The sequence below is a fragment of the Perna viridis genome, chromosome 10 (assembly GCF_037379345.1).
Source record: "Perna viridis isolate PV_CMFRI_1.1 ecotype Kerala chromosome 10, ASM3737934v1, whole genome shotgun sequence".
Lineage (NCBI taxonomy): Eukaryota > Metazoa > Mollusca > Bivalvia > Mytilida > Mytilidae > Perna > Perna viridis.
This window is the reverse complement of record NC_142454.1, coordinates 30,792,408-30,817,578: the sequence shown is the minus strand read 5'-3', so window position 1 is coordinate 30,817,578 and position 25,171 is coordinate 30,792,408. Positions and strand designations below refer to the sequence as shown.

The 25,171-nt window shown below is 34.0% G+C and overlaps 1 protein-coding gene and 1 pseudogene across 1 annotated transcript in view; one reads left to right on the top strand and one right to left on the bottom strand.

Moving 5' to 3' along the window:
* Positions 1-1,013: 1,013 nt before the first annotated feature.
* LOC148605350 (uncharacterized) lies at positions 1,014-6,188 on the bottom strand (annotated as a pseudogene).
* Positions 6,189-7,605: 1,417 nt separating this feature from the next.
* Positions 7,606-25,171, top strand: part of LOC148605349 (uncharacterized) — a 28,159-nt gene continuing 10,593 nt past the window's right edge. The window contains exon 1 of the mRNA XM_088547578.1: positions 7,606-7,677. The gene's annotated coding sequence lies outside the window, so the exon portion shown is untranslated. The remainder of the gene's footprint in view (positions 7,678-25,171) is intronic.

Below are 25,171 nucleotides of genomic sequence, written 5' to 3'. Positions count from 1 at the left end.
TATGTTTTGCTACATGTATATGTGTATGAAATTGCATATTACTATGCCTTGCTTAACTTGGAAGTTGAATACCTTGTTCGTATACTATTTTGGTAAGAATTTGTTTATACACATATACTTAATCGTACACTAAGTTACTAACAGGTTAAAATCAACTCAAACAAATATAGGAAACATTTTCAAATAATATTGATTCAGTTTGACTGTTTGATGCTATTAATTCAATAACAGCAGATTAACCACTGTCTTCATCAGAATCAGGGTCTTGTTCCCTTGCAGGTATGCCTCTTTTCAGCCTTTCAACATTTGTCATAACTGCACTTTCAAAGTTTTACTTTTGCTGATGTCTTTGAAATTGGTCAATTGTCATCAATTACAGTAAATGGGTTTAATTTGATCAGTTCTCCCAATATAATTTTAACATCTTCAAAAGATTTTTTTATGGCATGACTGTTTGTTTTTAACATTAACCATATTGTCAAAGTTGTGAACAGTATTCTCAATAACAGGGTCAGCTTTTGACACATTTATAATAGCACGTTCTGTTTTATTAGAACCTAATCCTCTAATAAGCTCCTTCAATACAAGGACCTGATTCTCCTTTTGTAAGTCTGCTGCCTTATTTTTTCCTTGTTTGCCTTTAGGATTGACAAAAGAAGAGAATCTCACCATCAATGCCATTTTTTCTGATAACAAAACCTTTGTTTTCAAAATATAGTCAATACACTATATAAAGTATTTAGACAGTGAGGAATGACTAAAGAACATTGGGATACAAAATTTCAGGTTATTTCTATAAATATCACCTTCTCTCACTGTCAGAAGTCAAAGAACATAAGAAGACTTGGGGCACATTACAGAAACTTGCCAACGATAGACAAGAGTGGAGGAACTTCGTTGTTGCCCTACATGCCAGTGGCGTAAAGGGCAGCAAGTAAGTAAGTAAGTCTCTCACTGTATCTTTGAAGCTGAGAACTAAAAGTACCACTGCATGAATTGCATTATATAGTTGTTCAATCATCCTCCGATTCTTTCATTTGAGTAATTTCAGTAATTAGTATTGTACCAGTTTTAATAGATATCTTAGCACCATTGTTTGCTTCTTCAGGTTTACCATTAATTATGAACCTTTCCATTCCTATTTGAATGCTAAAGGTATAAATATTATTTTGCAGTTTACATTTGACCATAAACCTGTTATTCCCAACTTGAACACAATGTGTTACAGGTGCATCCTAAAAATAAGTTAAAAGCATTAAGTGACATTTTATGTGCCATCAATTTTATGTATGGAAATCAAGGGAACCACGATTCAAACAGTACCCAAAAGAGACAGAAACAAGGGATATGGACTATAGACAAAGACAATCGACCATGAGAGAACATAAAATAACCAAAATTACACATAAACACAAAGAAACCAACAAAAACAAATCAGCTACTTGGACTCCCCTAAGACCTGGCACATATAACTACAAGTTGACTGTTCAAATGCTGAAACATAACTCATTTTATCCCTTTTTTTAGATTTTATTTTATGACAACTGGTATTAAATAAAAAAAATGTTTAGAGATATTTCATGTTTGTAATAATCAAAAGATAAAACATTAAAATAGGCATATGTAATGAATTAAAAGGTTCATCATGTCACAATTGGTGAAGTTACATTTATTTGTGCCTGCTTAAAGCCAAGAACCTTGCCTGATGTTTTTTTTTCAAAGTTGACTTTCATTTGATAGTTCGTAGTCTGGAGTAGAATAATTCACTTGAGTCAATATCTCAATGATATCAAGTTATAATTATTACTATCATTATCATTTGGACAAATGCATAAAACCTACCACATGTGAATATGTCTGTACAAGTGGGTCAACTGTCTCATCCATAATTTCATCAAATAATTTCTTTTTTTTTATCTAGATGCATCACCTTGATATTCTTTCCAAGCTTGCCATGTTTAGGTTCATCACTCAATTCTTTCATACCAAAATATTCTTGAACATATGCAAGACAGTAAGCACATCTTACTGTTAGCACAAAATCTTCGTGTGCCTTAAAAGATACAAAAAAGACAATTGAAGTTTTGGATACTTAGAATGTGCTTAAACGGATAAAACAACAATACATCTTTAATAGCAAATCCCACAGTTTTCTTAAGAAATTTGTTTTTACAATATGTTTTTTTCATTGAGTGTATCTGAGACAGGCATCTAATCATATATCATATGCAATTAAATGCTTCACAAGGTCAGTGTTGAATCCTTAGTTTTTAGGAAAAGAGGGGGGGCCCCAAAAAAATTCTTGACAGGATCACTGGTGAGGATCAAAAAGTAAGTGCTTTTCATGATTTAACAAACCCAATTGTTTTCTAAAGGTGGGGCCTTGATCTGCCACTGAACAACCACAATGTTTGAACCCCAAACAGTGGGGCAATTTTTTTGGGACTCTTATCCCAAATGATTTAAGTCACAACCCCAAATTTCAATCCCAGTATTTCTGTTGCACAATGACACATTGTGCAACAATTTCATAGAAACATACATTATCTTCAGGTCATTGTCCTGACATTAAAATGTGTAAGGAGGACAATGGTAGAATGATACCAATATTACTGTGGTCATTACATACATCTCAAATTCTTAGTTTATTAATTTATTAGATCATCATAACAAGTTAATGCACACATAGAGTATTCCTACCTCAAATCTACTATTAACATTTCCATTGACATTTGACCTCTGAATGAGTACTTTCAAGTGTTGTAGCGTTCACTTATCCCTGCCACTGTTAGGTTTATAAAATGTCTTGTATAATTTCTGACAAAATTAATTTATTTTGATGCTCATGATTTACATGTTACAATTGGTTGTCTTCAGTAGATCGTAATTAGCTAGTTTTAATTTTTTTATTAAACTAAAGTTTTTCTTGTAAATAGATGTTTATCATTATAGATCATTTACGCTTGATCTTACATCTTAATCCCAAACAGTGGGTTAGAACATTTCTATGTACCAGATGATATGGTGGTGCAATTGTTTTATATACTGAAATGTATATAATTTTCAAAGGAATGTTCTTTTGTGCCTTGGAGTGTATGGAACATCTCTACAATTATGGGAGTTAGGTGCTCTAGTCTGTCTGCAGCCTTGGCACCTTGAAGCCTCACTCTTGTCAATTGGTCACCATCAACAGGAACCTGCAACCCTTCCAAATCACCACCTTTGAAGATGAAATTTACTTCAAATACGAAATGCTCTTAAAATAATTCTACTCAGGTACAAATAAATATTGAAATTACATGTAACTATTATTTTTGTTTGAAAAGAGGTTTTAATTTTACATTAAAAATTCTAGAAGACCTCAGAATAAACATCAGCTTAAAATGATAACATACTTATGTGTATAGTGTACTGTATATATCTACTATGAAAATAATCACAATTATCAGAGAAACAAAGTGTTTTTTCTTATCTAATTCCGACAGTTAAGGAATTTTCTTGTCTTTCATTACTTTTACATGTACCTATTTCATTTTTAAGTAGCAGTGTTTTTAAGAGTCATTCTGCAATATGTGATACACTCCAAGACAGACTACACCTTTTTAATTTTGTTATTAAGTTGTTTTTTGAGCCCATATGATAAAATTTTAATTGTTTATTCAGATGTGTGAATGTGTTCGTAGGTAACAATTTATGTCAAAAATCCAATAGTTTCCATTGTATTTTAGTGTCATTTACAGAGTTATCTCCCTTAATTGTAAATTCTACATTCTATGTAACTTTTATCTCCTAAGAACGAGGATTATATGAAAAACCACATTCTGTGACTACATTTGTTGTATAACGTTTCAAACAAAATATCAAAAATCAAAATATGAAGGCTTTTCAACCGTGAATGACAATTTGCATGATTCAGATCTGGAGTGCATACATCTTCCAGCTTTTGTGTACCGTTGCAATAATTCTCTCTAGTACTCATCCATGATCTGAACACAATCAGAATAGCAGGCTTAATTTTTTAACATGATCTTTAACCAAAAGATTTCAGATTTTGCTTCCATGGTTTCTTCCAATGGATGTGGAAAGTGTTTTGGAATAACAGAATCAATCCATTTACAACCATCCATGTACTGAGCTGTAATTCTGCCCAACAAGAACTTGATTGATGTCTTATAAAGCTTTGTTTCTTCATCATTTAGGGTAAATAGTTTCATAGATATCAGTTCATCTTCATTGAGGGGTCTCTTGTCACCTAGTCCTGCCAAATCTGCACGATCAGCTGTCCAGTCTGATGAAAACAAAGGTAATCCCTATTTTTGTTGTTCATTCTTTTGTCATTTGTTGTAACATAGATATCAAGATTATCACCATTAATTTTGCCATCTTTTCCAGAAGAAATCATTTTGCCAATGTTATTAGAGGAACACTCAGAAAACTGGTCCAAGATGTTACGCTTAGATTCATCTGAAAATGTGATGTGAGTTCTCTGCAATCGCTTCAAAAGCTATAATTTAAATGGCAAGTAATGATAAAATTAAGTGCTAAAAAGTAACTGGATAAAAATGTTATACTACACACATGTATATACATAAAACTTTGAATCAAAAGCCATTTGAGGATTATTGGTTTTATATGCTAAAGAATAGAATGGAATATTTTTTTCCAAATTACATGGCCCATAAAGAGCATACAAATTAAGTACAAGTATAATGATCGAAGTAATGGAGTAGGCAATAAGAGATTACACAAAATAACACATCATATCACCATAAGCCTCAATCAAAATCATAGCTAAATATTTATAACAAAAACACATTGATATCAAATAACAGTATCAAGACCTGTTCTTTTTAAGTTATCCATTATAGACAAGTTTTCTTGTGTTATCAACTCGAAAGTTTTTAATGATTCATCTAAGTTTTCAAAGTTCTGATATACAAGTGTACACAAGAGTTTTCAACATGTTCAAAGAAAGCATAAAACATATAATGAATGAATAATATTTAATATAAACTGTTATCACAGATCAGCCTAGCCTGTTCGATATTGTCAATACAATGGTTTATATGTAAAATATAAATTTTTGTGTTGCTTTCATCCTTTGTATAACCTGTACACCAAAGATCACTGACCTACACATGTAGCATAAAGGGTTCATGTTGAAATAAACTTATTAGAAAACTTAACATTTAACTGTAGCATTGAATTTTCTAACAGACCATCACTCCGGGGGTATATATGTAAAATTGGCATAAATTCGTGATACAATGATGGAAATGAATCTGTACACCAAATATCATTGACCTAGCATATGGGGTTCATGTTTGAATAAACTTAGTGTTAAGTGTGTGGACGCCGCAACCAATGGAAAAGCAAAACATAAGTCTCGCCTTCAGCGACTTTTGTCGTGGATGAGACAAAAATTGCACCTGAAGGGAGTTGAACCCTTCACTCATAAAAACTGAGTTCTCCAAGCAACTGCTTATTTCAAAATATATGTAAACGCACATAGTGCATATTTCATACATGTTCAATCTTTTGATGTAACATTTTACCTTTTACATAAAATTGCCTTATTGTCTGCATGGAATCTAATAGCTAAAGCAGTATAAATTTTTTGAACAGCCGATGCTTTTTTGTTCCTGCAGTTCAATATCATTCCATAAATAGTTCCTACTGTTGCCAGCTTTGAGTCCACATCAACTTTGTCACCTACATGCACATGTAAAGCAATTTAAGATTATTTAAATCAGGAATCAGTTGCTTACACACACTAGTATAAAGGTATTTATAAAAATAATTGTAGTATTGAATAGGTACACTAGTAGGGTTGGTCTCAGTGGAAAACTCTTTGCTTTAACAATTATTGAAGTCACACTTACCTAGTTACGTTATTGTAACTAACACTTACCTACAGCACATAATAGTATCTCAAATAATTCTGGGCATCTTGTCTTCATTTCTTCTACTAACTCTTTAAACCAATTTCTCTCAGATAATGTTTCTGACTTATTATCAAAGACAATACTATGTCCAACTTTGCTCAACTGGGTGAGTTGTTTTTCAATAGAGATTGAAATTTCCCTTTTATCAGATATTGATAGCAAGTTTTCCACAGACTGTTGATTTGTTAATGATAAATCCTCAAGATCAATCTTTGTTGCTGCATATGAGTGCTCTAAAGCCATAATCTTTTGTGATGTACTACATGTACATATATATTCCGCTCTAACAGAACAGTATCCATGATCACTTAACCAATCTGCATTGTCCAAAGAATGTGGACTAGCCAATATATCTTCAAACTTTTCAGTATGACATGTTTTTCAATTGTCAGGAACGGACAGCATGTCATTAAAAACAATTTATCCTTAGACCTTTTCTCTGATTTCACAGGTGCAACTATATTACCATAAATGTCTAATTTTCTCATCTTTTCTATAGACTTTACAAGTTTGTCAGCTACCGATCCTCTACAAGAAACTTTAAGAGCAGAGGTGTAGTAGCTACCCTCTTTTTCCTGATACATAGCTTACTAAAATTTTCCAGTCCACTTTTTTTTAAATAAACAGCAAGTCTTACACATATTGGCACATTTTTCACATACAAACATGAATTCCAAAATTGAGTGTTCAATAGATATATCAAGACATTGCTCAATCCAGAAAACATAGTTCTCATTTACTGCCTTACGGACTCGGCCGAAGTTGCGACGAGAGCAGCTGACGTAATACAGACAAGGTATGAGGAGGGTAGGGACTCGGCCGAAGTTGCGACGAGTGCAGCTGACATAATACAGACGAGGTATGAGGAGGGTACGGACTCGGCCGAAGTTGCGACGAGTGCAATTGTATCCACTGCCAGGTTTTTGCTTGACCCAACTGTTTTTGAGTTATCTGCAAAAATCCTTTGAGGTGAACTGAAAAGTTTATTTGTTTTGGTGTGGTGTGGTCCCTTTGACCCCTTTGAATTCATACAATTTTAGAGAGATCTGATATCTAAATTTTCAAAAGGAATATAAAATTAAATTTTCTTTAAAATCTAACCCTACTGCAATTAATTATCCACTTGTTGCGATAAAAAAAAACCGCCCTCGTTATAATATTTTACCATCTGCCGCGATAAATTAACCCGCTTGTTATGACATTTCAACCCCTTTATAATGCTATTTTATACCCCTGCGGCTATTTTGTCAACCCTCTGCTGAGATAAATAAGCCCCCTCTTATGGTTTTTAACCCCCTACTGCGATAATTTGACCTCATTCTGCAAAAAATTACCCCCCCCCGTTGCAATATATTAACGCCCCTCCTACGATAAATTTACCCTCAATATGATATTTTAACCCCCGTCCTGCGGTACATTAACCCCTGTTATATTATTTCAACCCCACTGTTATGATATTTGTACACTTTTGTTTTATTCAACTTGTGATTGGGGGTCAACAAATCGCAGGAGGTTAGAATATCACACAGGAGGAAGTCAAAATTATCATCCGGGGGGGGGGGGGGGCAAAATTTTGGTATGATATTTTTAACCCCGGTGTATCTATTTCGCAAGGGGTCGGAATATCATATGACACCGGGTTTTACGTAAACCGGAAATAGTGTAACAAGTAGGTGTAACTGAGTTATGTTCGATCAGCTGCACTAAACAGGCTTCTTGAGACTACATAAAAGTGAGTATAATTTTATTACAGTACAGAAGCCACATTGGCAGTGCGGGTGAATACGTGCGAACTCTACATCGTATTTTCGACGCAGAATTTATCAGATGTTCTGATGTAAGAATATGTATATGTATGTAACCTAAACACTCCAGAGACAGGGACATCTGATTTACTGGTGTATGACGTCATTTGATTCAGGTTTTTGCATTATATTACCTTATGCAACATTTTCTTTCTTTACAAATTTGTTATTACGTGTCGTTTTCCGAAATATGCATAAAAAATACAGACAATTTCTAAGATAACTTAGTATGAAGCGACTTAGCATTTGGTGTAATCACAGAGGCAATGCATGAGTGTATATGTACAATTTAAACTCTCTAACGCAATTGCTTTATAAAGAACATGATGTGTCATCAATGATATTTAAATTGATGGTGTTTCTGCTCCACACGAAAATGAAAAAATCAAAATCAAAATGCATGTGATAGTGATTTTGACACTTTTTATACAAATACACAAACAAATACACTTAACCATTACACTAAATGCAGTATCATCATTCAAGGAATACATAAGTTTAACACTTACTTGAATGGAGCCCTAATAAACTTTATTTAGGCCTTTATATTTATGTCTGTACATCAATACACGAATATGTGTTTAAAGATGCCAGGTTTTGTGGAATAATTAAATAATTGTGTCCTATATAAAATAGCCAGGAACATGCTTCGAGGTCTGCTTTAAAGTTCAGTCATATTTAACATATGTATGATTAACAATAAGGATTATGCTTGGAAAGGCATGATCTGGTTTTATGACTGAACACATTTTAAACATGTATTGTATATAAAATTCCATGGAAAATATCTATCATATAAATTATGTTTTTTTTTCTAAACATTTTATTTTCCAAAAAATAATTATGGAAAGGTAAGTGTTAGCACAATTATAGAAAGTTATGTCAATCAAATTGATTACTGTACTATTGTTATAGGTAAAGATTCCATTAGTACCTCCATCCAGTCATTGAAATACAGTTAAAACACAATTTGGCACATTCTTTTTTATCAAATACACTTTCCATTAAACACATAACTGCTTCACATTTCACCAATTATATCCAATTTTAATGTAGATGTTTAATATACACATGAATTATGGCACGTAAATGGTTCCTCCCGTTAATTCTTGAAAATTGAATCCTGCATCCAATTTCAAGGGAATAACTATTCACCAATAACAATTAATATGCCTTACTTATAATCCACCTACTCTTCTGACTTACAAATTACATAACGTACATGTATGACACAACCACTATAAAGTTTCAATAGATATGCAACTCTATTGCTGAGCTTACTTTCCCCAATCCTCTGAATAACCTTACTTACTGAAACACAAGTATCTGAAACTAAACATACACAGTTTGTGAAAAGACAAAGTGTATACATCAAAACACAATGAGTCAAAGCAAAAGATATTCAACCATGAAGGTGTCAAGTCAAGTATATGATGCAATCATCTCAATATTGGTATATATTACAACTGGATGTGAACAACAAAACACCAAACTCCTAAACCTAGAGAACAAAACAAAGAGCGGAGTTAAAACTGACAATCAACTAACAAGTCAATAAAATAATTCAAGATTGTAAACTATGAACGAAGGGAAACAACTCTCGCTTATTACCTCCCCTGAACACTACTAAAACCGTGAAGTTCAAAAATCAATTCAAAAGGTCTGGCTAACTAGCCTCAGTGTAATACCAACATTAGTAGTAAGTAATACTAAATCAGTACTATCGACCTGCTTACACTCAAAAGTTACACAACAAGGATTACAATAAGTGCAAATCAAAGGTCAAGTCAATGTACACATACACATATACACACCACCACTTTAGACAAAGCAATAACAAACAAAAAAATAAATAAAAAAAGGACTTAATATCCGCCACATGACTAAATTGACATATTTCAGCTTAGTCTTCAAACTCCTTTTTCATATTTTTGTTATCTTAATAGGGAAAACCTTTGAGTGTTTTTCTTGTAATACATAAACGAACTTGCAAGGGGCAAAATTCCAGAACTCTTGTAAAGTCAGGATTTATAGGGGGAATAGGTACGAATCTCATAATTTTAAAATGAAAACCTGAAGAATTAAATGTTGCAAAATAGCAATTTGCGGACCATATACTTATATCACATATTAAACGAGATAACATTTGAAAGTGACTATTTCTCGTTATATATCGGATAGAAAACTCATATACATATATATCACTGCAGAACACGGGATAATATTGTCAGAAGTCCCCGTGTCAGCTCTTCTTGATTTAGTTAGATGTAGACCCATACTATCAGCACTCTAAATGACCCTTTCGTTTGATAAAACAAGGGACAAGTACATAATGTCATCAGTCACTGTGGACACTACAATTGTTTCCGTAAGAGGCATACTCAAACTGTTTGCAGTCACTGTGGAACCTGGTCTGTATTACGTTTAAGGTTGGACCACATGGTAAACAGTCCTAGTGGCAGCTTTTTCTAAATTTAGTAGAAATCTAGCAATCAATTTGTATGGTATTTGCTCTTGATTCAGTAATAGGCATGTTCATGCTTTGAACAGTACGTTTAGCAGCTCCTCTTAATTATGTAGTAGACAGGCTCATATTTCCAGCAGTCCTAATTTCAGGTACTATTGGTTTATTAGAAAGGATGAGAATGCTTTCAATGGTCGTCTGAATAAGCTGCTCCTTGTTTGGTAGAAGGCAGGTTAATAATCTCTTCAGTTGGTGTGGAAGTTGCTTTTTATTTAGATTGATTAAGGTCTATACGTCCTTGTGGAAGCTGATCTTGATTTGCAGGAAGCAACGATCCTTTTACTCTCAGCAGTACCTATGATAGTGTCTCCTAATTAATAAAGAGACAGGTCCATGCTGTTAGCCATCTCTGTGGTAGCTATTATTTATAGGAGTTCCTATGGGAGCTGCTCTAAATTCAGCAAGAAACAAATTCATGCCCTCAGTAGTGCAGTTTTTGTGGCAGATGATCTTGTTTTAGTAGCAGGGAGGCTTATACTACAGAACCGAAGACAACATTTGAAATTTCAATGTACAGCTTAATGGCAGTTGATTCAAATTAAAACTATGTGGAAATGAACATCCAGAGGGAAATAGAGTTTTTAACACATTATATAAGATCCAGATGACAAATTAACAACCATTGGTAAATCATCATTGGGTATGCCCACTTCTCATGTTACAACTAGGAGCAACAGCTGTCAATAAGAAATTGTATGACATTTACCAATTAAACCAGACAGTATAAAAGAACCAACCAACAAAAGGACCTATATGACACTTCCTACATGTCTATGCACTCAGATATAAGAACAGGAGATACCAATTCTTGAATGTACACATGGCAAACTAACATCAATAACATTGACGAATTTGACATATTTCAGCTTGTATTATTGTACACACCTTTGTTTCATGTTATAGTTCTGTTAAAAGTTCAAAACATAGGGTGTTTTTCTTTGTATGTGTGAATGCGTATGTAGGGGATAGGTGATCCAAAAATTCTAAAAAAGTCAGGGTTTATAGTTGAAATAGCTTTTCCAATCAAATATTGAACGTACACATTGCAAATTAACATCTATGAAACTGACTAAATTGACATATTTCAGTTAATTGCTAAAACCCTTATCTTATATTTCTATCATGTTTGAAAGGGAAACATTTCTTAACATATCGCATCTACCCAATAGAACCTGAGATAAAATATACTACAGACACTGTGAAGTCAGCTTCATATCTTGACCTACACTTAGAAATCGATGGTAAAGGAAAACTACTGACCAAACTTAACGACAAACGTGATAACTTTTCATTCAGAATTGTCAACTTTCCTTTCATCTGTGGCAACATCCCTTCGGCTCCTGCGTATGGAGTGTTCATATCACAACTCATACGTTATGCCAGAGCTTGCCGAAACTACGCAGACTTTTTGTATCGCGCTAGAACTCTAACAAATAAGCTTCTGGAAGAAGGTTATGTTGCTACAAGATTGAAGTCATCACTACAGAAGTTTTATGGTCGTCATCATGAACTCGTGGGGATCGTTATGGTGTATCCATCAGCACCATAAAAACTGATTTATTCAACGGGTCATAGTTTCCCTTTCCTCGTTTGTCTACCCCGGACTTGACTTTTTATGAGCAACTCGGCGGGTGTTTCTAGAAAAGCAGAGGACGCTTACTCTAACGGTGCACCTGGTCCATGCTCCCAGTTTTTAGTGGAGTCCGAGTTGCTCTGTTACTTTTGTTACTTTGTATGTATGATTTTGGTTGCTTTGTGTTCTTTGTTGTGTATGACTGTTTTCCATATCTGGTCTTTGTCCCTGAATTACATTCTTTTGATTATCGGTATATCTTAGTTCCCTTGATTACACTTTCAACATATGTAAATGGAGAAACAAGAGGAGAAGTTTAAGAATTTTTGCAAAGTCAGGAGTTTTAAGGAAAATAGTGTTCAACCAATTCTAATAATTTTCCCATGACAAATTACCAACCGTTGGTGTATGCCAAACTGTCATGTTACTAAAAGAAACGATAGCTGTCAATAACATGAAAAAGTACTTGCTGCAGGTTTGATGCATTTGGGTTTTGGGGTAGCAGGTGTACTGGAATATTCTCAACACATTAGAGCACATCTTCCTTGCTGGACTCTCGTCATTGTGGTGGCAGTTATATATGAGTAATCTCCCACTCTACAAAACGACTTCCGGTAAACAAGTCAAAACAGATCTAATGCTCAGTAAAAGAAGTCAACATTCTATACCAAAACTATAGATACAAAACAAAATGAAGTGATAAATTGGTAATACAGGAATCAATTAATGCCATCCTTCTTTCGGTAAGTCATGAATAAAGGTAATATAACCACAGGTCCTTCTGAAAACGCCCAAAATATAAGTAGGTCAAACCGCTACTGATAAGTAACTTACCGGCAGCCACGTTTTAAGTTTCTTTTTTTTAATTAAAATATTTTTCATTGAATATTGTTATTTATTATATAATTTGAAGAAAATATAAAAACTTGTGTTATAGATTTCTCCTGTAGTGCTGAACGAAACATGGTTACCCCCTTTTTGCATTGTTACTTAGAAAATAGTCCATACCAAACAATTTGGCAATATTTCCATTCTTGAAACATTTGTTGTTTCATTACTAGTCATTCTGCAAACTTCATAAATAAATGCAGAAAGTTTCTAAGATAGCTTAGTATGTAACGGCTTAGCATTTAGTGTAAACACAGTGGTTGTAAATGTGATATGTGAAAGGCATTGCATGATTGTACTTATACAATTTGGACTCTCTTATGGATTTGTTTATAAGGAACATGGGTATTCATCATATATATTTAAAGTTTATGACCAATTTGCCAACTAAGAAGAGACAACATTGGAGTGTTTTTGCTCCATACAAAAAAAAAATTCAAAATGCATCACACACACACACACACACACACACACACACACACACACACACACACACACACACATATATATACTTCACCATAGTACCAAATGCAGTACCATCATTCAAGGAATACAGAACTTAAACATTTACTTGAATTGGACCTTGATTAGCTTTATTTAGGCCTATATAATTAGCCTATATAATTATGTGTGTGCATCACTACATGCATATTTGTTTAAAGATGCCATGTTTGTTAAGTGTTTATACATTTACATGTATATTCATGCAACTATTCAATAATTGTCTTCTATATAATATGGCTACGCACATGCTTCAAGGTCTGTTTTATAGTTCATAGTTAACACATGTATGGATAATAGGAGGGATTATACTTCTTACAATATTCCAAGTTTTAGACTTTAGTTCAGATTAAGATTGCAAAGGTGAAAAGTATGATCTGATTTTATAATTGAACACATTTTGAACATTTGTTGTATACGAAATTATATTATATTATATTATGTTTGTTTTAACATTTCATTTTCAAAATAAATATGTATATACAAAAATAAGTGTAAGCACAATTATAGAAAGTTATGACAATAACATTTATTACTGTACCTGTCCTATAGAAAATAATTCCATTAGTACCTCCATCCATCATTGAAAAGCAGTTAAAACACAATTTTGCACAAACTTTTTTTGAAATGCACTTTCTATTAAACTCATAACTACGTACATTTCACTCAGTACATCCCAATTTTATGTACATGTATAATGAACATATGAACTATGGGAAATAAATGCTTCCTTCTGTTTATTTTGCAAACAGTTCTTTAAATCTAAATTGAATCCTGCATCTAATTTCATGGAAATAATTATTCACCAATAAAAAGTTAAATCTCTTGTCACTCTCAGTTGAAAACTGCTGCAGTTCAGTAATATTCCATACTCGAGATTCCATACTGTCACCAAAGTAATAGAAATATCAACCATAAGTAAAGTAAACCCTGTCGTCCGTGGTTTTGAAGCCTGCAGTTGGGAAATGTCTCTGTAAAGGCAGTAAAACTGAAATAAGCATATCTTTCAAGCAATTAAATTACTGGTCAGTCATTTTCAAAGCCAGACGTCAGCCGGATGTACAAGAAAACTCCTTAACATACTCGTTCAACACATTTTAATTTCATATATCGTATCCTTTGACAAAAAAAGTGACTAAATTGATCTCTTTCAGTTTTTAGTGGAGTCCGAGTTGCTCATTTGCTTTGTTACTTTGTATGTATGATTTTAGTTATTTTATGTTCTTTGTTGTGTATGTCTGTTGTCCATATCTGGTCATTGTCCCTGGACTGAATTCCTGATAAAATTCAGTCAAAGAGGAAAGACAACTCTTAATGTTGCAAACATTTTGAATGAGATGTAAGATATTTAATCTTAGACAAGGTACAATAATGATGCCTTATTAATATTATTTCCTACATCAGATGATACAAAAATAGAATGTGTTTGAATGCACATGCAGGAGGAGAATTCTCAGAAAAAACTTCATTTTTCTAATATTCTATTGAACAATTTCTGCACAAATGCGTGATGTAAAAAAAAATCAACATATCGACCTTTATTGAATTTTTACACCAGTCTATGAACTTGTCAAAAAGAAGAAAGGTAAACACCATATATTACCCGTTCAACTGACTCTGGAAACTAAGGAAAAGCCTTTGTTAGAATTTGCTTGAGGAAAATTTGGTATATAAGGAAATTACAAGCCCATTCAATTATGTATATTCATTTCTTTTTGCATATGGGTGACTATATTAAAATATTATAACTTGTTGTGTACACGGTAACTAAATATATTTGTTCTGTTCGAAGGTGAAACCTTTGAGTGTTTTCCAATCATATATGAAAGCTCATGAAGAAAGGATGGGGGTGTAGAATTCTTGCAAAATCAGGACTTTAAGAGGAAATGATGTTACTAACCATTCCATAATACATGTATGTTTCTTTGAAAGCAAATGCTTTTCTGATAATTACTTCTTACTTGGGAAACTTCAAATATCACTCACTTACATGTATGAACTGACACTATTTACCTTCTTGCACCTTATCTATATACATAATTTATAATCCACCAACACTTCTGACTTACAAGCTGTATTACTTATATAAGGTATACACTGAAATGCCTAGCTTACTTTATAGCGTTTTCAACAATGTAACCACTTACATGTATGACACAACCAATATACAGTTCAATGGATATGCAACTCTTCTGCTGAGCTTACTTTCCTCAATCCTCTGACTAAACTTACTTACTGAAAAACAAGTACCTGCAACTAAATATGCACAGTTTGTGAAAAGACAAAGTGCTTTAATATAATGTATATATCAAACACAGTGAGTTAAAGCAAATGACATTCAACCACGAAGGTGGCAAGTCAATTATATGAATGAATCTCTTTAAAAAATAAATGAAATGCAATCATCTCAATACTGGTATATTACAACTGGATGTAAAACAAACAAAACACCAAACTCCTAAAACCTGAGAATAAAACAATGTGCGGAATTAAAACCGACAAACACCTGACAAGTCACTGTAATAATTTAAGATAATAAACTATGAACGAAAGGAAACAACTCAAACTATCACTTATTACCTCCCTTGAATTCTTCCTTCAACCAACACCACCAAAACGTCAAACTACATCTACGCCAAAAAATCTCGGTACTCCGAAAATGATGTCAAAAGGTCTGGCTAACGAACGTCAGTGCAATACATATATCAGTAGCAAGTAGTACTTAATCAGTACCATCAACCTGCTCACAATCTAAAGTTACAAAACAAGGATTAGAATAAGTGCACATCAAAGTCAAATAAATACACAAATACCCAGATATACCCCACCACTTTAAAAAAAAAATCAAAAAAAAAATCGGAAATTAAAATCCACCAATAGATTAAATTGACGTATTTCAGCTTATTCTGCTAACTCCTATTTCATATTTTTTTCTCTGTAAAAGGGGAAACCTTCAGGAGAAATAGTATTTTTAACCGAGTCTATAATTTCTATGATTCTATAATTAATTAAAAGTAAAATTGGTAAATCTCTTCGTGTTATTTCCATCAGAAATGCAAGAAATGTCAATAAGTAATTGCTGCATTTTTCAGGCTTTGGGGTTTAAGGGTAGTAGTTGTTTTGAAGATTCATAACACACTTATACATTACATACCATATAATTAGCCAACTGTTCTTGGTGGCAAAGTAGGCGGCAGGGGTATGTACTACTTCTACAATCTGAAGGCTTCTTCCCTGTAATATGTACAGGCTTATCAGTACTGTTTCTGTCAGTTCTTCTCTTTCCATCTGTCGTGTAATTCTACAATTCATTTAGATTTATTATAATAATATGTATCATGTTAACAAATTACAAAAAATAGTAGAAAAGAATCAGCATATGGACCTTTATGACAACTTCTTACCCGTGTATGAACTTATCAATGACACTTAACACTTTTTTGTGGACAGCACCATTCAATTACATATATATTATTTTTCTTTTCACATAATGGTGACTATATCAATACATATTACAGTTTATTGCGTATACTGTAACTCCATATATTTGTTCTGTTACAAAGGGGAAGCCTTTTGGTTATTTACCATATGTGACTGCTAATGCAGAAGGGTGGGCGGGGGTGCCAAGTCCGGATTTTAATTTGTACGTATGTGCTGCAGGTTTCAAGCATATATCATATAGGGTAGTAACTTTTTTTCAAGATTTATAACAAATTAATAGACTACATACCATACTTTTACACAGTTGTACTTGATGGCAAAGTGGAAGGCGGAGATATGCTTTCTGTAGTATATTACGATCTGACGGTTGTTTCCCACCAAGGTGTATACAATACTTTCTAAGGCTTACTGAACTAACTGTGGAACCAGTATCCGAAAGAGCCGATGATGCAATACCATTCACTTTCACAGTCACTTCATTGGCATTGTCGGTGCGAATGGGAGTTTCATTCTGATGAGATGGTTGAGACTGGTGTGAAGCGTAAGTCCGGTCTTGTTTTTCTTGAGTTCTCTAGCCTAAATCTGCTATATGACCAGGCCTACCACAACGGTGATATGTAATAAGTGATGGCTCTGGTTGCGGTGCTGGGACAGGGCAAGCTTCCTGATAAACTGGAACATCGTTATCGTACCAATACGATCGTCTTCTACCATGGCGCCGCCGACGCTTTCGATTCAATCTAGTAGGTTGATCCAAGTGTTGTGAGAGAGTCATTTTTCGGGCTTTGGGGTTTAAGGGTAGTAGTTGGTTTGAAGATTCATAACACACTTATACATTACATACCATATACTTAGGCAACTGTTCTTGATGGAAAAGTAGGCGGCAGGGATATGTACTACTTCTACAATCTGAAGGCTTCTTCCCTGTAATATGTACAGGCTTATCAGTACTGTTTCTGACAGTTCTTCTCTTTCCATTTGTCGTGTTATCCTACAATTCATTTATATTTATTAAAATAATATGTATCATGTTAACAAATTACAAAGATAGTAGAAAAGAATCAGCATATGTACCTTTATGACAAAGTCTGGACTTTAAGGGAAAATGTTGTTACCAACCAATTCATAAATGTGCATTTGTGAATTGGTTGGTTTGGCAAATTAACATCCATGAAATAGGCATAAATTGACATATCTCTGCTTTTTGTTCAAAATCTTGTTTAATTGTTTGTTTTGTTCTGATAATTGGACATGGTGTGTAGACAATGTCAGCGCTAATGTCTTTAAAACTGAAAAAAAAAGAACAAAAACATTGCCCAACAATCCCCCTCACGCAATGTAGCTAAACTTCGAAACGATAGTAGCAACCTATGAAGTACTGTTTTTGAAGTGTTCCGCATTGACCGTACAAGATCCATATACTATCAAGAAAAAGGGGTTTCCTGTGTCATCCTGGAAGACAGAAAGTATCTCATTTACTGCAAAATATTGTAAGCTGTCTCTCCACTTCATAGAAAGAAAAAACAATACCTACATATGCAGAAGAGTACTTTCTCTTATGGCCGAGTATAACATTAGTACTTTAGCATTTGTGTAGTCCAACACAAAACGTTATTTCATCATTATTTGTGATATCTAACGAATTCTTCCAATGTGGGGCTAAGAACAAATGTACGTTATAAGTCATACAATAAGGGAACAACCCGTGTCATGCTGAAAATTAGTGAATTAATTGTCGTACCTCTTGTATTTATTCTTAGCAGGTATACCTTTCAGAATCAATGATAAACGATGCTACGTTTACTTCTGTCCAAACTACTAGAATTAATGAAACATCTAGAGCGATCGGTCAAAAATTTGTTGATATACAACTGCCGGGAATGATTGGATTAAAAATTTAGGTTAACTATAGCTTAATGTCTGAGGAATAAGAATTTATCCTATACACATGAAATAATTCCAATAGTTTAGAATGCTCGGATTTTCCAGGTTATTGTAAAAAATCTGAAGAACTATATGTTACAAAATAACAATTTGCAAACCATATACTTATATCACACATTAAACGAGGCAATATTTGAAAGTGACTATTTCTCGTTATATTTCGGATAGAAAACCTATCTACATATATAAATTAGGTAGTAACCACTGATTAATATTTTCTTTTCGGAAAGGGGCGGTGGAGATAAAATCCTGCTCGTAACACTGAACAAAACTGCCAGAGGTCCCTGTGCCAGCTTTTTGTTTGATTTAGTAGGACGCAGACCCTTACTGTCAGAAATCTTTGTGGCCCATTCTTATGATAAAGTATGGGACAAGTGCATAATGTGATCAGTCACTTTGGATGCTGCAGTTGTTTTCGTAAGAGGCAAACCCTTACTACCAGCAGTCACTGTAGAAACTGGTCTTGATTAAGATGGAGGCTGCTATTCTTAATTTAGTAGAAATCTAGCAATCATTTTGTGTAGTATTTGCTATTGATTTAGTAAGAGGAAGGTTCATGCTTTCAACAGTAATTTTGGCAGCTGCTCCTGATTCTGTAGTATTTTCAGCAGTCCTAACGGCAGGTACTATAGATTTATTAGAAAGAATGCCAATGCTTTTACTGGTCATTTTTGCAGCTGATCCTGGTTTGGTAGAAGCCAATACTCTCTGCAGTCCGTGTGAAAGCTGTTCGTTTTTTAGTTTGATGAAAGTCTATACTGTCAGCAGTCCTTGTGAGAGCTGCTTGTATTTTACAGGAAGCAGGCCTTTTACTCTCAGTAGTAACTGTGGTAGATTATCATGATTAATAAGGAGGCAGCCCCATGTTGTCAGCAGTCACTGTGTACCTAAATTGTGAATGTTTAGATTGGTGTAATCTTACATGTGGATATTTGTAGTAATATTTCTTTGACTTTGGGGTTACTTGTAAGTTGACCGTTTTTTTTTGTTTTTTTGTTTTTTTGTTTTGTTTTTTGTTTTGTTTTTTGTTTGTAGTTACATATATTTACAGGTATTTACTTTTAATATGCATCTTTTACCTTCGTAATAGTTAATTGTTTTAGTGCTAGCTTTTTTTCGTTTATTGAGAATATTTTGGGTTGAGCTACTGGAGAGAAAGGACATATTGCGTTCTCCTTGTTGTTTTTGTCTGTCTCATTTTTGAATGTTTGGCTTTTTTTATTCATACATTGGATATTGTTAGTAATATTTATTTGACACCTTTTCATCTTATTTGGTTGTGCATGTGTGTTGAGTGGTAATCCTCATTACTGTTTATGTTTCAATGCCTTATACTTTCCGGCTTGCCATCGCTTTTTGGTTTTTATTTACAGAATCTTTTGTTGTCCTTGGTCAGCCAGAGTTATCTCTCTTGCATGTATGTGTTTTTTGTGTATAAATGTTTACGTTTTTTGACGATAATGTTGAATCCAACTATCAAAATGAAGAATACTGTGACTGTTTCAAATTGATGTGTAAAGTTAAATGAATGACAAAAACTTGATATGGTTTCAAAGGCATCCAAAAGTATGTTGTTGTTAGAGAAAAAGGCGTTGTCTACACAAATTGCAAACTTCCGGAAGTGAATCATCAGCAAAAAAACTTATTTTGGGGATTTGTACGGGATTTACGATATCCTTTAGACCGTCAAGGTTAGATATCATCAATATTCATGTCTTGTATAAGTATGCAACCTATTTTGTGGTGATTTATTGCTTTAAATCGTCAATATCGTGTTATATACAGTGAAACTTCCCCAGACTGGACCCTCAGAAAACCAGTCTTCCCTCCAAACCGGCCGTTTTCAAAAGTCCCTGCCGATATACATTACAACCTGTGTGTTTTGTTTTCAATATACCGGCCATCCCCTAAAACCATACATCGGCCGATTTTTCACAGTTTTAGTTACATATTTCAAGTAAAAACAACCTCTCAATTTCGGCCGCCCGGTTATTGTTCACCTGTAATAGATGTGTCAACAAAACTGTAAATGATTACGTAACATTACGTAATTAATAATTCATTCACTGACCGGTTTGCATTTCATTATGAATTATTTCATGAAAGTAATCAAGACATAGTTCCAGTAGTAGGGAGTTCAAAAAAAGAAATAATACCGCAAATCAGACTGTTGTGTAGAGAAATGGCTATGTTAGCGACCAAACTAAACCACCCGAGTGGGAAGAAAAGCTAAAGTGCAAAACTAGAAAAAAATCATTGAAGTTGTATCAAGAGTCGAGCTTGGATGGCTTAACGTTGGAGTCCAAAAAGAGCAAACATCTCTGACCAAGGATAAAAATGCTGAGACGTCAATTTATTATTGGGAAATATACATATTTCATTTTGGAGTTACCTGTTAGGTGACAGTCTGTGTTTGTTTGTTTGTTTGTTCTTTTTTTGTTTTTATTTGCAGTTACATAAGTTTACTGGTATTCACTTTTATTTTGCATCTTCTACTTTGGTAACGTTCATTTTTTAGTGCAAGCATTTTTTTTCGGTCATTGAGAACATTTTGGGTTGAGCTACAGGAATGGAGAGACATATTGCTTTCTCTCTATGTTTATATCTTTAATTTTGAATGTTTCTCTTTGTGTATTCATACATCTGAATATTGGAGGTAATATTTCTTTGACAGCCTCTTTAATTGAGTTGTACATGTATCTATAGTGTTAACTGTTATATTTGTTTTGCGCTTTGATGCCTGGTTTCTTATCAGGCTTTTAATGATCTGTGCTTATTTATTTACAAAGTGCAGACTATTTAATGTATTTTGAAGTTATCTCTTTTGCACATATTTTTTTTTATATATTTTATGACCGTATTGCTGTGTGCAACTATCGACTGAAGGACTCTTTAACTGTCACAAATTAGTGTTTGAAATCAAATTGGTTACACTCTTACGAACTTCTGGAAGTGAATTTGTAGAGGTGACTGTCCAGTTTAGATATGATCAATATTCACGTCTCGTTTTCGTATGTCAATTTTGTGTCATATATATTTATTTTGTATCGAGAAGTTAAAAGTTTTCTTATTTGTTTTTGGACCAAAGTTAACTGAGGTTATAATGTGCATATTTTCTACTGTATTTGTATCTATTTTTTCAGTTTACTTTAAGTAATATTCATTCTTTATGGAAAAAATTGTATGTCACTTTTGGGTGGAGCTACTGGAGAGAAGTCACATATGATTGAACAATTCACAATCATCGTCCTTGGTAGAGAGACCAAATGAGGATAGCACAGATTTATGGTTTTCCACAATCTCTTCTTTGGTGATAGTGGTAGCAGTATAGGTCGTATCACTGCTTTTTTTTCTACGTCTACCTCTGATAATAAACATTGGATATAAAACGTTTTGCAGACAAAAACAATGTTGTTTTGGGCTTTGTCTGCTGGTACGACAACATATTTGTCATGTATAGTACACAATGTTTTTGCTACATCGGGGTCTTTGCAAACTGATGTAGCCTTGGCACTCATTTACCTAATTAAAACTTTCATTCGTTTCAAAATTAAAAACCTCATGGCCTTTACCCACTCTGACAGAGAATCAATGTCTTCTTGTTCTTGTTTTATCCATTTTCTTGTATAGTCCTCGACGGCATCCATGAGAACTTTAAAGTTATTATTCCAATTTATGGAGCGTGGTTCACGGTACTTGGGACATTTAGAAAGGATATTACGTAAAGATTCCTTTTCGATAATGGTTAAATTTCCCGTAAGGACGTGACTAGAAGGACCATACTCGAATGGAGAGGTTTTGTAAGAACAGCCAGGTGGTTTAGCCTTGAAGTCCTCAATCTCGAGGTTCTGCAATAGCCTTTTATAATTGAAAATTTTGGATGCAATGGGTGAAGTATAGGAATATGAAATAATTCGTATGGATTTGTCTTTGAAATATGGGGGAATTTTGTTGGTAACGTTTTTGTGATGGAGAATGTTAGCCAAATTAATTGCACCTATACCTTTGTTGACAAACGGCAGTGGAAGAAATGATCGTTTTTCTTCATCTTGACTTTTCACACAAACTGGTTTAAAGAGTCTGTGGAAACCAATATCCAAAATGATGGCAACAAGTCTATATAATGATGAGGTGGGTTCAGAAACAGGAGTGTCAAGACTTGTTTTGTAAAGTGAGTGTAGCGGAGTGAGAGGTATAGAATAAAGTTTGGTTCTAATGTGATGAAGTCCAAGAGGTTTTTGTATGAAAGGAAGGAGACCATCTATGGAGACATCATGTAACTTAGGTGACGTATAGTGGTGATGGCCATGACTCCTTTCCCGTCTTGGATTATTGTTAAATAAATTCATCACTTTCATGCTTTTGTTATATTGGCTTGAAAGGTTTCCTATTCTTTTGATGTTGTCATTGCATCCGTAAGGTATTCCAGTACAGAGTCTGCGTATCCAGTACTCCTCTCTTTCCCTACGATAGTTTTTACTTAGATGGGGACTGTTCGTAGGGTGGTAATTTTTTTCTAAAATACGAACTTTCATGGAGAGGATTGAATGATCTTGTTGATTAAAGTGTTGATAAACTGTCGGGAATTTGGTGGTGTTAATTCCCGAACGATGACCGCAAATTCTTTTATTTAATCGTTCTTGTGTTTCTCCGACATATATTAAACCACATAAGTTGCATTCTAATCTATATATTAAATTTGTTGATTTGCAACTTAAGTCATCGTGACTTCTTGTATGGAAGGTTTTGTTTGTAAGGGAACTGGAGAAGTAAAGATCGGTAATAAGAATGTTGCATGTTTTGCAATTTTTAATGCCACATTTTGATATGGTACAATGTGGTTCGTTATCGTTGTAGTCAAATATATCTTTTAAAGTGATGGAACATGGTTTGATTATTTTAAAATAGTCAGAATTTTTGTACTGGAATAGACGGTGTGCAGACTGAACGTGTAATTGGGTACTTTTAGTTGAATTGGTCGGAGCACTTTCCATACCAGATGTGAGTGTGCTAATATTCCCATCTGGGGACACCACATACTTACAAGACAACAGAGTGTCCGATCTGCTGTCAGGTTCGGACCTTTTTATACTTGGCGACGTCCGAGCCAGTTTTTCTTTCATTCCTCTTGTTAAAACCATTTATTATAAAAATTGTATTACTGGGTTGATGATACCCTCGGGGACAAAATCCACCAATAGAGGTATCGACCCAGTGGTGTGAAAGAGTAATCAAGGGAACCAAGGTAATAGCGGTAATCAAAAGAATGTAATCCAGGGACAAAGACCAGACATGGTCAAAGATGTCACAGACATGCCATAGATGTCACAGCAGTACGAGTTTGAGTCCCGTGGGGGGAACGACCAAACATTTGCATCGCATTTGCATAATTAATTTGATCCTCTATCCTACATATTAACATCTTAGTGAACTGTCCCGTACCGCCATACATCGTGTACTAAGTTACAGCCCTAGATTAATCCTACGAGGAGGAATGACCCGGCCAGCGAAAGCTATATTTGTATACAGCCTAGCTGGCCCAGTGGTCTAGGGCGCTGGACTTACTACAAGCGGTGTTGCCATAGATGTCACAGCGGTACGAGTTCGAGTCCCGCGGAAGGAACGACCAAAAATTTGCATCGCAAATTTGACAGTTCTAACAAGTGAAGTTGATTTATTTCGTCCCCTTAAGTATGGGTTTTATTAAAACATTTTGTAACAATAAATTATGATAACTATTGCTTAAGCAATGTGACGAGGTCAGCTCAAGTTTGGAACCGCTCGGACATATTTGTATTATCTTGATAAGTGTGGGAATAAAAAAGAACGGTTAAGACACCCAGTGTATGTGTCCAGACTATAAATAAAATCGTTCGTAACAAATCTTAGATTTCTTAGATTTCTTACATTATGTTAGCTGGGTACATGTATATACTGTGCATTAATAGGTAACAAACATTTCCTTTAAAAATCAATGTTCATAAAACAAAGCTTTAAGTAGTCGCCATGAATATAGCAATGCACACCTCTTGGCCTGGCATAATATTTATAATTTGTATGTACGCAAAATATCTAAGTTTTTACTTGTCCTGATTGCAATAACGAAACTGAGCTGTCTACACATTGTTTCCTTGTTGCTTAATGTCTTTGCATTTACATAGCTTCATGTATATGTATTATAAATGTGTATAATGGCTGTTCTAGAGTTGATTTATTTCGTCCCCGTACGTATTGGTTTTATCAAAACATTTCAAAACATGGATATACATTAGGTTGATGTTTTTAATTATTGTGAAGAAGGGACTATCTTCTTTGTTATACCTTCAGGAAATTTCGACTTTCATCGTCTGCACGATGGATTCTTCAATTTAAACATTATATATCACAATGGATAGAAAGTATAATGAATGTGCCCTGTTGTTCCTGTACTAGGACCAGTTATGGAAAATTGATAACTAACAGTTGTATAACATACAGTCTTTGAAATTATAAGGGCATATATCCAAATTAAAAACCAATGAATTGTCCGTTTTTGAAAGAAAGACGAAGT